The sequence below is a fragment of the Pezoporus occidentalis genome, unplaced genomic scaffold, assembly GCF_034315485.1.
Source record: "Pezoporus occidentalis ecotype Australia unplaced genomic scaffold, CSIRO_AGI_Poc_V1 ctg123, whole genome shotgun sequence".
Taxonomy (NCBI): domain Eukaryota; kingdom Metazoa; phylum Chordata; class Aves; order Psittaciformes; family Psittacidae; genus Pezoporus; species Pezoporus occidentalis.
Window position 1 is genome coordinate 1,998,372 of NW_026913027.1, and position 12,392 is coordinate 2,010,763.

A 12,392-nucleotide genomic window follows, 5' to 3' on the forward strand; every position below is an offset into this window, starting at 1 on the left:
ATATGAGGCAAATGTACTGAAACATTTTTCAGCGTTTGCCATTTCAGCACAGCACCAAGTCAATAGCATTGCTTTCAGGTTTACTGTAGCTTAACTTGGGTTGTACAGACAATATCATTCTGGAGGTCACTTAGCACGCGTTACACATACACTGCTGGTTGTAACTACAGAAATTCTGACCAGTGTGTGCTCTGACCAGTGAGGTATCTGATAAACTATGTGGTGCTTGGCAAGGGGCATTCTGCAGAAACCTACAAGTGTATTTAGGAAGGATGAGCAACTCGGATCAGATGCACTACTGGTGGGACTAGAGCAAGAAGCAGGTAGTGCAAAATGGGCAAACCGCAGACCCACTGGGTATCTAGACCTAAAAGTTCATTTTAAACGTCCTTTTCCAACTGTCCCCATTGTAAGTCCTTTATACTGGCCCCAGAAACAATCAGCCTCAGCCCAGAAAACAGTCACAGCTGAACCCATATCCCAGCTCATCCCTCAGGGAAGACTTCACACACAAACATGTTCTAGCTCCTCACCTCCTGCATCCCTCCTAGGCAACCAACTGATGAAGGACTTGGCTCATTCATTTGATTTGTTCCTTCAGGTGACCACCTGTCCTCTGTTTTGCTGCAAGAGGTTGAGACAGTCAATCAAACCTTTGAAGAGCAACAGAAAGCAGTACAGCTGTGAAACTTCCTTATTTTCAGTATAGAACTCAGTTTGAAGTGACCCAGTCTTATAAAGCAAGGTGAAAGGTCCAAGAGTAAAAAATTCAAAAAGCCTATCTCGTTGCATTGAATTGCACACCTAAAATAATCAAGGAAGTGGGCTTTGAATTTCAAAACCTGGGATTAGCCCAGATCACTGTTTTTATACTTACAAGATCAATAAAGAAATAACATGAGAAGAAAAACCCTTTTGGAAAGGTTTTACTGGGCATGCTAACAGTAATGGCATGTCAGGTATAGGCACCCAAGTTACAAAGCTCAGCATTGCAAAGCAAAGAACAAGGCCTTGGATGCATGGTAGCAGGACAGTTTTTCTTGATAGCATGTATAAAGTTTGATGTAAAAGCCCTAAAAGAATTTTATGACAATCTCCTCCAGATTTGCTCCTCCAGTGCTGCTGAAGAAAACTGCATTTGCTTTGGAGCTTTACTGTACAGGGTTAATTCTATAGCAGACTGTAGGAGGATGTCAGAGAGAGACAAAATTTAAAGAAAAATTGGATAGATTCCCTTTAAGTTTCAGAGAAAGCTTGGATGAATGTTTTAAGAGAAAGCCAAAAGGGAAGACTTCCTCAAAGGTCCATGAAGGCATCTCCTGCAATTTGACACAGAGGCTCTATTGCCTGAAGAATGCAGAATTGGCAGGTAAATGGTAAAGACAACAGGAGAAGCTATTCTTTAAAAGGATTAGAGTTCTGAGTGGTGGAAGGTGATGAGCTATATTTACAGATGGTAGTTTAGTTTTCTAAGCTTTCTCATCATTTCAGAATAGGCTCTGCATACTTGGGTCTTAATGACTGTGTGCCTTCCTACAACATTTCCATAACCAAAATAAAGACCAGAAGTAATTCTAGCATTGTCTAGAAACCAAGCCCTTGAAGATATTCAAGTGCTATGAAACATGTAAATATAGACAATTAGAAGGACACTGCTTTGGGAACAACCAGAGGCCATTAGAGAATTATCTATGGTTATTTATGTAGGACTCTTGACTGTAAAAGAAAATTAAACAATATTGTATTTCAAGATTCACCTTAAAGCAATACAACTTTGATTAAAAGGCTTCTATGAACACCAACTGAAAACAAGTAAGGACTTCATTGAAAATGGTATCTTTTTCTGTGTGGTCACCAGTGCTTAAAACTTATCAAGATATTATAACTGTTTTCAGCTATAACACACTTAAAATGTGAATAAGGTACATGGCTTATGAAACATACTACAGAAGTTTTGAAAATATAAAGAAAATACTAAGATCATACAGTGTAAGCTTTGGAAAAAAGCTGTATGGAACTGGTCAAAGATATATATGGACCATATTTGCTAATGAAAGTAGTAGAAATTCAACACTGATTAGATTATTGTAAGCAACAGATACTATTTTTCTGTTCAAGTACTGGATATTTGTGTTTTGGAAAAGAAGGCTGGTGAGGATGATCAGCACTGAAGTATAGCTCATGTTGAAACCCCAGAGAGGTGGTTCTGGTTTAGACTGGTGATAAGATGCAATAAAGAAGGTGTTATCTAAAATTAGAGATATTCCAAAACTGCCAAGTTCTGCAAAAGTACTGTTTGCTTCATCTACACTCCTAATGTGTTTGATCTTGGTGCGTGACAAGATAGTACCACTAGGTAGAAATACCAGTAATTCTCTACTTTAGTAAAGCACAGAACATACGCCTCCTTTCGCCATCCCGGAATACACATGAGGTGCTTTAGTGCAGTTATCAAAACTTGAAGAAAACCATGACAAACTGTTCCTATTTTGATAAAGTACATTAGGTCATTAGGTGCCTAAAATCAGATGGAGAACAACAGGAATGAGAGGAAAGAACAAGCTGCTGAAATGCTAAGCTTAGCTGACTCAGACAGGTTCCCTGGTAACAAAAGCAGTTACATTTATAAATATGCTGCAGCCCCCACGATATGGATTATTTCCCATTGTTTTTTTAAAAATGACTGCTTTAAAAATAAAGATTAAAAAAAAAGGAACAAACTTTTGCCAGAATATACTAAGAATTATTCTCTGCTCTTTTGTTCATACTGAATTATCCCAGGACTATTGACTCTGAGAAACTAATTGCTCACTGTGAGTATAAAGGGAGCAAAATCTCCCTTAGAAATGAGATGCTACCATTAAAATTCAGATATCCAGCTTCCACTCCTACCTTTAGGTTCCTTTCAAACAAAGTATTTCTAATAAAAATATTCTGCTTATTTAGTGCAGTACATAAAAGAAGCACTAAAGTCCATGGTTGTGGGTGTTTTTACATAATTTTAATTTATAACATAATAAAAATACACAATACCTAAAGTACTGCTAAAAATGAATGCTCTTCCTCTCTGTCTTAAGTATTAAGAACTCTATTCACATTTGGATAACTCTGCATTTATTTTAACTTTGTTATAAAATAGATATCAGCTTAAAACCATATCAAAATATTATTTGTACAAAAACTGATCTACCTTTTATACCACTATTCTTCCATATCTGAGTCATATCAGTCACAACAGCTGCCTGCATAAAGCTGTAACTCACTCTTAAGTCCTCAAAGGTATACAAACTTTATTAGATGGTAACTTAGAGCCATACACTGGAACCCCAGCTAATAGCAGATGTATATTTTAGAGAGTATCTTTTAGAACCAACTTTAGATCCAAGTATAAGTTATCTACCAATGTAACGACAGAAATTAAGGGAGCTCTTTTCATAAACATGATAGGCCCGGTTTGCAGAACCGCAACAAGCATTACCAAGCCTGGTGTTAAAATAAAACAACAAAAGAAATACCCAAACCCAGAAGAATCCTATAAGTAAAATTTCTTTTCCAACTCCCATCTCTTTCTAAAATGACAAGACTGGCAACAAACCACAAGAATCACCAAGCCAGCTTCAGGCAACTTCATTCCCCACCTACACCATCCTTTCCCATGGAAAAGAGATGCATCTGTTCAGTGCTTTCCCTCTCCACCTCTCCCCCCATCTTTCCTCACTGCATTTCTCCCTGCTCTCTTGAATTCACTGAGCAAAGCAACTTTGGTCCCTGCTACAACAGCTCTCACTGATCACCCAACACTGCAGATCTTCTGGCTTTTCCCACTCCCCCCAGTTCAACTAATACAATTCCTTCTCCCAGCTATCCTAGCACTGGAAAGTGCTGCTGAGCTACTTCCACTGCCTCTTCCCCCTTCCAGTCACATTGGCATCAGCCTGCCTTTTCCACCAGTGTTCTAATATAATGGTCTCTGGCTCTAGAAAGGTGGGTGCCTTCTGCTTCCCTTAGAATCTCTGATAACAGATGTCCTCCCTGCACAGCACAGCACAACGACTGAACAGAGAGCTCTAAATGAGTGAGCCAAGGGTCTTCAACTGCAATCATACATTGTTTATTGTTATTAGGCACACTATAAAATAAGAAGTGGACTAAGCAACATATGGAACACTTCAAACTGGGGTTAGGTAACTCCCAGGCACCCAAAGAGTGGGAGGTTCGATTCCAGGAAGGTCCCAGAGCAGCACTCATCTGGGTCTGCAGCACAAGTGTGGAAAGCACAGCTAGTGACTAGCAAGGAAACCCAGAACAGCCAGTAACTTGCCTATAAGGAGAGCCTATCACAGTACATAGGTTAGTTCAAATTTAAATATTGTAACTCGAATGTGGGGATTTTAAGCTCAAAAATGGTTCTAAATTTTGTTGTATGAAGTTGGATGGGAAGAATTTGCCTATACAAGCCCTAATCTTGTGCTCTGGAGCAGAAGACCCCATTGCAAAGGGGAAGGCGATTACAAAACCAGGTCCCAGAGCATTTTAAAAGTTCCCCTCCTGTTTGCACAGCTCCGTTTTAAAATTGAGGTGTTTGGCAGCAAACCCAGGGCACTCAGAGCCAGCAGCCTGGGCAGAGAGGCACTTGGCAGAGCAGAGCAGGAGGAGGTTGCCTGTGGGAGCACAGCCAGCATGATGGGAGCAGCGCAGAGCACCCTTAAACACAGGGCAAAGGGATCGTGCATCCACAGGAGAGAGGAGGTGAATGTTGGGAACAGGGAGGCGAGGGGGGGATAATCCACCCTGCTGTGTCAAGACTCACACGTGCAAGACCATTCAGGGTGGGGGGGAAACAGTGTGTCTTTGTGGTACAGACAACCAGGCGCAAGAGACAGTGGCTCAAAGCCAAGGCTGTCAGCCTGGAGGAGCTCAGGGAGGAATGGAGAGGTTGAGAGGGCCCTGAAGGAGCGCTGCTGAGCAGTCTCATCTCAAGGCAAGCAGCAAGCCCACTCCTGAGGAGAAAGACAGCAGGAAGATAGGAAGTGTTCATACATCAGTTTCAGGAGCAAAATGCAGCAGTACTCACCTAGAGGCTGCAAAGACAAAGAAGGTGGTGGTGGAGGGACACTGCAAAACCGTGGTTCAGTTTACAGGGTCATAAGGGAATCCCAAATGCACAGATAGCATCTGCTGTCACTGCAAAGCCAGGCTTTGTATTGTCTACACTCATTCAACTTTTCTTTTTCCCCTCCAAACACCAAACAGTCATTCCAGTGAGCTAACTGGTGGTGGTAAACATAGAAAAATTGTTGCTTTGCACAGAAATTTGTCATAAACAGCTTGTAATTATTGCAGGAAGAACATGAAGACTGAGTGAGAACAGATTGAGTGAGAAAACACTGTAGATGGCTCAAAAGAAGTACCTGAGAAACTGACACAAAATATGACAAGCTGGGACAAACTGTCACGATTTCTAAATTCCATCCGGCTCATCAGTGGATCAGAAAGGATCACGGGAATGGTGCTGGGATGATCAGAACCTTTCACTTGGTCTTGGGCTTTGTTTATTAAATACAAGGCCAATATCTTAATAAAGTGCTACTGCTATGGGATGTCCTCTACTCCTTAGAGGAACCAGAATAATCTTGTAAAATGTTCATTAAAATAGTCATATTTCTGAGAAATCTCCTGTTCCTACCAAGTTACTAAAGCACTGCTGGTGTGAAGCAGCAGCCATGGTTTGCATTCTGATCGTTTTGCACTTTATAACTTGGTGCTTTCTTCAAAAGCTCTCCATCTTTCTATTTTGTGTATGAGACTGAATTTATTTTTTATCCATTTCACATACTAACGATGACAGCTGAAGGAAGAGGAAAACTAAAAGCCCTTCTCTGAGACAGATTTTGCCTCCCCCTCCCCTCCAATATTCCTGAACATTTCAGAAATATTCTAGTAAAAATGCTCAGCTCTGTCAGGAAACAAAACACTGGTCACTCAGGCACAGGTTGTGAGCCCTCAGTGTAGTCTTGCTGCAGCATGTGTCTGCTGCGGGCAAGAGGCACATGTTAGCCTGCAACAGGGCAGTTTTGCAGAGTTCTGAACAATTTTCCTTTAACAAATGCAATTAAAAACTTGCAAATGAATGGCAGCTAGTCAAAATGTCCCTGTCCATCCAACCCAGCATTTCTACACTGGACGTGTGCAAGCCAAAGCTCAGTACTTGCTGAGCAGTCACTGCCAGGCACAACCCAGGCAGTGAATGGTGGAGGATGAGTCCTACCCATGTTTTTGGAGACCTATGCAAATGGTGAGCAGCTTCACTGATTCCTAACAGCCCAGACTCATGGTGTGGCTCCTGTGGGAGGGGATGTGAGCCAGACTCTTACTCATTCCTATTTGCAAGCATGGGTGCATGCGAGTCCAAAACTGCTTCACAGTGAGCTATTTAGAACGAGAAGCATGTTTAAGGGAAAATGACATTTGAGAAAGTCACAATCTGTTTGCCAGTTTTTCCTCTTCCTCTGTCTATCAATTAGCAGCAAACGTATTATTCACCAGCCATTCTTTGCCTCCTTTTTCTTCTATGTGAGCTTTTCTTTTCCTTCCAGTCCTTAAAGCATTTAAGGCAGTCATCGATTTTTCTATACAACATATTAATCTTTAAATTGTGTTAATATTCACATCACTGTCAGAAGCAGAAACTCCTTTGCTGAAGGCTGCTGTACTGCCAGAAAAAAATTAAATTTAGCTCACTATATATGCATATATTTTTCCCTACTTCCCACACACATGAAAGCTGCACATTCCAGTTGGAACTTCCTTTAAACTCTTTAATTACACAGGTTATTTAGTCTGGCTCTTTCCTTTCTGATTACTTTTTAACAAAATTAAATGTCTGCCTCTTGCTGTCCTTTCTATATTAGCAGGCCCATTATTGATTTTTATTACCTTCCCAAAGAGGAGGTTTTGCAGCTGATTGCGATTTACATTGTAAGCAGTTCACTTATGCTGAGAATTCAAGCTGCCACTGAGCCTGCTAAAGCTGCTTCTCTCACGGCTCAGCTGTGCCCAGCACTGAACCAGGTATCAGTGCAAACGTTACACAGCTCTGCAATGGGAAAAGAAGACACAAATGCTTCTGTAGCATAAAGAGCACAATGATAGTGCTCATTTATGAAGCATTTCCATACCAAAATAGCTCCTTGTCAAAGTTTATAATTTACCAGCTAGCTCCCTAAAGAGGTTCCTATTTGCTCTCCAGTCTACAGCGATGTTTGCAGAAGCAAACATGCTGCTGCTTTTTCTTCATTGGCAATCAACGTAGTGAAAAAGCAGGTGAACAGGAAGGGAGAAAATGAGGGAAACAAAAGTACTGAACACTTTAGATAATATTTGACCTTTTGATAGCACCAGAGACGATAATGAAGGGGCTGACAATGGATGCTTCAAGTCCAGAAGCGTCAGGACAGTTGGTCACTGAGGCATTAATAACAATTACCTGCAAACAAGCAAAGGGTCAACTCGTAACAGCTACAGACCAGGTTTTCTTTTTCTCTGTTAGGCACATCTGAACAGCAAAGCTCTACACAGCAACATGCTTCAGCAGTAGTACCTATTTTTTATGATACATTCCTACCTGAATGCTTCAGAGACCTGATTTCTCATTGATTATGCCACTTTCAACTCCTAGCAGCAGCAGTGCAGAGGAAGCAGAGACTGAAGCAAGAACAAAAAAAGCCTGAACTAGCAACACTGATTTGTTTTACATTGTAAGTGTATGGGTTTTTCTCAGCGACAGTTCCGAAATCCTAAAGCACTGCTTAAATGGTCAAAACCAGATGAAAATGAAAACATAAAATTATGATTCAGAGACAAAGCAGGAGAGGAGCACATTTCAAGCAATACATGGTTTACAGTGGATTGGGAAAATACCCACAATTAAAATCAATACAAAGCCTGCCGATGAGCCTACTAAAAGCAGAGAACCCAAGACAGTATAGATTATAAATCTAATGACTAAGAACATACAACATGTCGCAATAATTAGGCCCTCTGCATTTGTCTCAAATATCCATACAGTTAGATAAAAAAACATCTCACCAAAGAATTGAGCTGCTTTACAATTTAGGCCTTCACAACCTGTGGGATTTATATAATGGGTTGCAAACTTCTCCCTCTACATTGATCAGTATCCTCAAAGAAGGCAGACAAATCCATTTAGCTACTCTTTAAGACTGGAACCCCATTTTAATCAGGGTTGTGGGTACCACTGTGACAGTCACAGAAATAACTGCAGCTGAATATGAAGGTACTTGGTGTAGTCACAAACTAACCAGTCAGGTAAGGATTGCAGAGTGACTGCAACAGCATTTGCCAAAACCCTGCCACAGCTTTCCCCATGGCACTATGCTTCCAGTTGAGCAGCTCCCAGCCTTCTGCTAGAAATGGGCAACGTTTTGCAGCCCCATCAATGCAAGTTCTGAACAAGTGCTGCCCACAAGATATCCCCTTGATCGCAGTGTAAACAGGAAATCTAATTTTGCTTTTTCTGGAATATATAACACAGCATCAGTAAAGTCTCCCTCTCAAACATATGGCTTGTGAGTACTGCTCTAAATCCCAAGGAGCTAAAAAAACCCAACTAATATTTCGTCTCCTTCCTGCAGAATTCTAGAGTGAAAACAAATTTAAAAGCAATTTCCTTTACTGTTTCCTGAGTCACACAGATCATCTTTCCTTACCTCACAGTGACTTTTTGCTTCACTGGCAACTGTACCTTCCTCTACATGGTGCATTGACTGCACATTGCACTTCAGCCATAGCATGGACTAAACACCTTTGGCTGAGCCCATTCATTACATATACCCATTCACTACAGCACAACCGTTCTGGAAACTGTAAAAGTAATAGTTTTATAACACCACCAAAACATATCAGATTAATGAAACAAACATTGCAGTTCATCGCCTTTCTTTATCACCTTCTGTTCCATTATTAGTGGTTTTATCCATCATTTCCATGTTCTCCCTGGCTTATTGGCATCTGGACCATTTTCCTCTTTTCCTAGAAGCTGAAAATTAGAGTACATCTAACTCAGTGGAGTTTTGCCATGTAGAGCAGATGACAGTTCATGTATTTAAGTAATACAGTGTCAAAAGGCCAAAGGAATCACTCTTCACATGCCAACCTTTATGTTAAAGTTAATCTGATCTGACTGTGGATCTGCCATATATGACTGTGATGGCATGGCAGACCTTCCTTAACTCACCAGCCACTCCAACTACCCCTTCAAACTAAGCTTAATGCCACTATTCACACCAGCATTTTTTTCCTGCACCCCCACAAGCCCTGTGTAATGTTCAGGCCAAGGGGAAAAGACCAAAAAGAAGCTACAGGTTTCAAGCATGGCCTTCAAAATGTGACAGATATGTTTTAAGGTGTTGTCTTTCACTTGGTATTTGAAAATAATGTGAACAAACTCATTTTCAAATTCTGAATCGGAAGCATTTGAATGTTACTGCAAAGGAGAGGTCACACCACAAGTGGGTTTTCCTCCTCTGCCAAAAGAATTCACAGTGTTGCAGTATAAAATCGTTTGCCATCTAGCCCTTACTATTTCACAGAACCCGATTCACAACACTGTTAGTAACCTTTATTAAAATTTCATCAGTTATTTCCCTTCAAAAAAGATGATGTATGCAGTTTTTCATGCTACACCAAACACTGGAAGAACAAGATAGACACATTTGAATTTACATAAAGACTGCGAGCTGTTGTTCCAAAGTAATTCTGAAGTGGTGTGCCCTGTGTGTAGGCATTTGATCTGATCACATTTCTGCATACTGAGTGTAACATGTACAAAATCTATAATTGGAGTCTGTTTTCTGAAAAGAGATAAATGGCTTCTTTCTGTTAAAAGAGAAAATTATATGTTTCTGGGCAGGGTCTTTCAGGCCATTTTTTCAAGTAAATTGACTCTTTTATTTTATCCAATACATATTTAGAATTGATGACGATTTTACCAAAAAATGCTTGCATACCTTTTCTATTCTAAAAAGGTTACACTGATAAATATACCTTTTAATTTTTTTTATTTTTTTTTCCACTGAAGCATAAATGTTGCATTTTACTGCTTACTTAAGGGGCATTTATATGTTGGGAGTGATTTGTTATTGCATACCTGCCTGCATGAATTTACCACTTCTGGTCAAACACCCCTATTTCTGAGGAGTTATCGCTAGGTGGCTAGGTTCAGTTTTTCTTAGCACTAGCTTATACTTTTGCTAGTCTATATACTTTAAAGACATTACTGCATTTCAGATGGGAACATCATAAGAAAAAGCTCCCTGTACAACATGGAACCGCCCAATCAATCAATTTCCAATGTTCTCTAGTCTCCACAAGCACTGAAATTCAGAGGAAAAAATAAAGAAAAATTGATGGATTTTGTTTCACTTAAGTTTTAAATTTTAGTGTCAATTTTCCCTGGCTGGACAGATCATTTTTTTCTTATGAATTGCTCATGTACTCTCAAGTCCACTTTATTCTAAGGTGTATAGTTCACAACAAACAGCCCTCTCAGAACATTTCACCATTTCTTCTACTCCCAAAGTGAGTTGAAAGTTTCCCAAGTTTGTTGCCTTTTCACAAAAACTGCAGATGAACTAAAATCTAAAAGCATACCTCAACTTCACACCCTAAAAGTTCAAATCACAAGCACTGTATTTTTCCACAATAATACTGTAACATACAAAAAGTACAGAATAAGAGCCGAATGTGCTAACCTACTCCTCCTGCAGTCTTTGCAAGAAGGAAGCTGGCATCAGGTCCCAGACTGCGACCCTTGCAAAAATACAGCCAAAGGAGAAAAAAAAACAAAAAAAATCATGAAGGACTAGGGTAAGATGATGCCCAGATGAGACTGCTGTAGATGAAAGGCTACAAGATTCAAAACATAAGGTAAGTAAACAAGGAAATTTATGTAAGCTAGAAAAGAACAAGGAAGCCAGCCATTAACCTCTCTCTCTGAACTACGAAAACTCCAGCAAACACTGAGACACTCAGTTTGCAAACCCCAGGTAAATCATACACTAGTGCAGAAAATGTGTGTTATGCAGACAGAGGTGCAAGGCATCAGAGCTGATGCCACACCACATTAGCAAGCTTTCTGGAAACGGCAAATTGTTGCAGATGTTGGCAAAGGGGGAAAATAGCTCCAAATTGCTCCCAACCTTGATGCCTCCACCCCTGTTGCTGAAAGCACCCCATACAAGTGCTGAGACCCCACTGGTACACAACAGTCAGAAGTGAGGGATGGGAACTTAACAGTGCCAAACCACAGCTTGTAACAGACTCCTGCAGGCCATCAGCCTTGGCAGCCTCTGCTTTTCCCAACATTAACCCTAACCCTGAATCACAGCAAACACTATCACATCAAAGGGCTGCACTCAGTGCATTATCATGTCAAATGATGCTGGCCTTTAGCATCCTTCTTTTAAACGTGCAGATTTTTACAGGCAGCCAAATTCTGCAGCTTCTCCTGTTCCTAACCATATCTGACTTTACAGGTTTTACTTTACTACCCTATTCTTAATCCTGGCCCTACAGCATACTTATATAAGCAAGAGTAGCATCCTTAGAAAACTCTTCATTTCTAAAAAAAAAAAAAAACTAAAATGAGCAAGCGTGCTATCCAGGGGCTATTAACAACTAGAGAAGCCAAGAGAACAGGGACCAGAGGAGGTCTCTGATGCTGTTTCACCAGACAACTACTTTGTTCCTGTAAATCACAGCACCCACACAGCATCTGCCCACCTGCACTTCTACACCAGCACAGACAGCAAATTCCAGAAAAGAGCCTGTTCCTTCTAATCTCTGCAAGGAGCTTCTTCATTTCTTTGTCTTTTGAAAACAACATGGTAGGAACAGCACCCTCTTGGAAATAAAGGGATTTTACTGCCTTTATTTTTCCAAGGAAAAAAAACTCTAAGACTAAAAGATGCAGTGAATTGCCTGCTCCCCATTGCACATTCCTGTCATGCCCTGTTTGTTCTCACAGCTCTTGAAATTACAATATTGAATAACAAGATGCATAGAAACAAACATGACTGAGAAAGAATCAGCAAGTTTTAAAAAGCAGACTTATATACAGAATTGTATGTATGTGCCTGTATTTTTAACACATATATATAAAAAAATGCATGCACACACACAAAACGGGTATATAAAATAACAGCATACAGCTTATATAACAATGGAACTATTGACAAAATCTTACTTTGCCATTAAATACTTGGCCTTTTCCACATTTTTTGTTTTTTTAAAAAGCTAATGTATATACGTTAACAAAAGGAAGCTGCTGGTCTCCCGTGAAACCTCACTTGGAGTATTACGTATGGTTCTGG

General features: G+C 40.2%; 1 long non-coding RNA gene across 2 annotated transcripts in view; it reads right to left on the reverse strand.

Annotated features, from left to right (window-relative positions):
* Window positions 1–403: 403 nt before the first annotated feature.
* The window catches only part of LOC134157957 (uncharacterized), a 128,328-nt gene continuing 116,339 nt past the window's right edge, over window positions 404–12,392 (reverse strand). Inside the window, exon 3 of one of the 2 annotated variants that reach the window (XR_009962554.1) lies at window positions 404–624. This is a non-coding gene — a long non-coding RNA (uncharacterized LOC134157957). Of the gene's footprint in view, window positions 625–6,257; window positions 7,487–12,392 lie in introns of those variants that run through there. The other variant, XR_009962553.1, reaches the window with a different exon arrangement.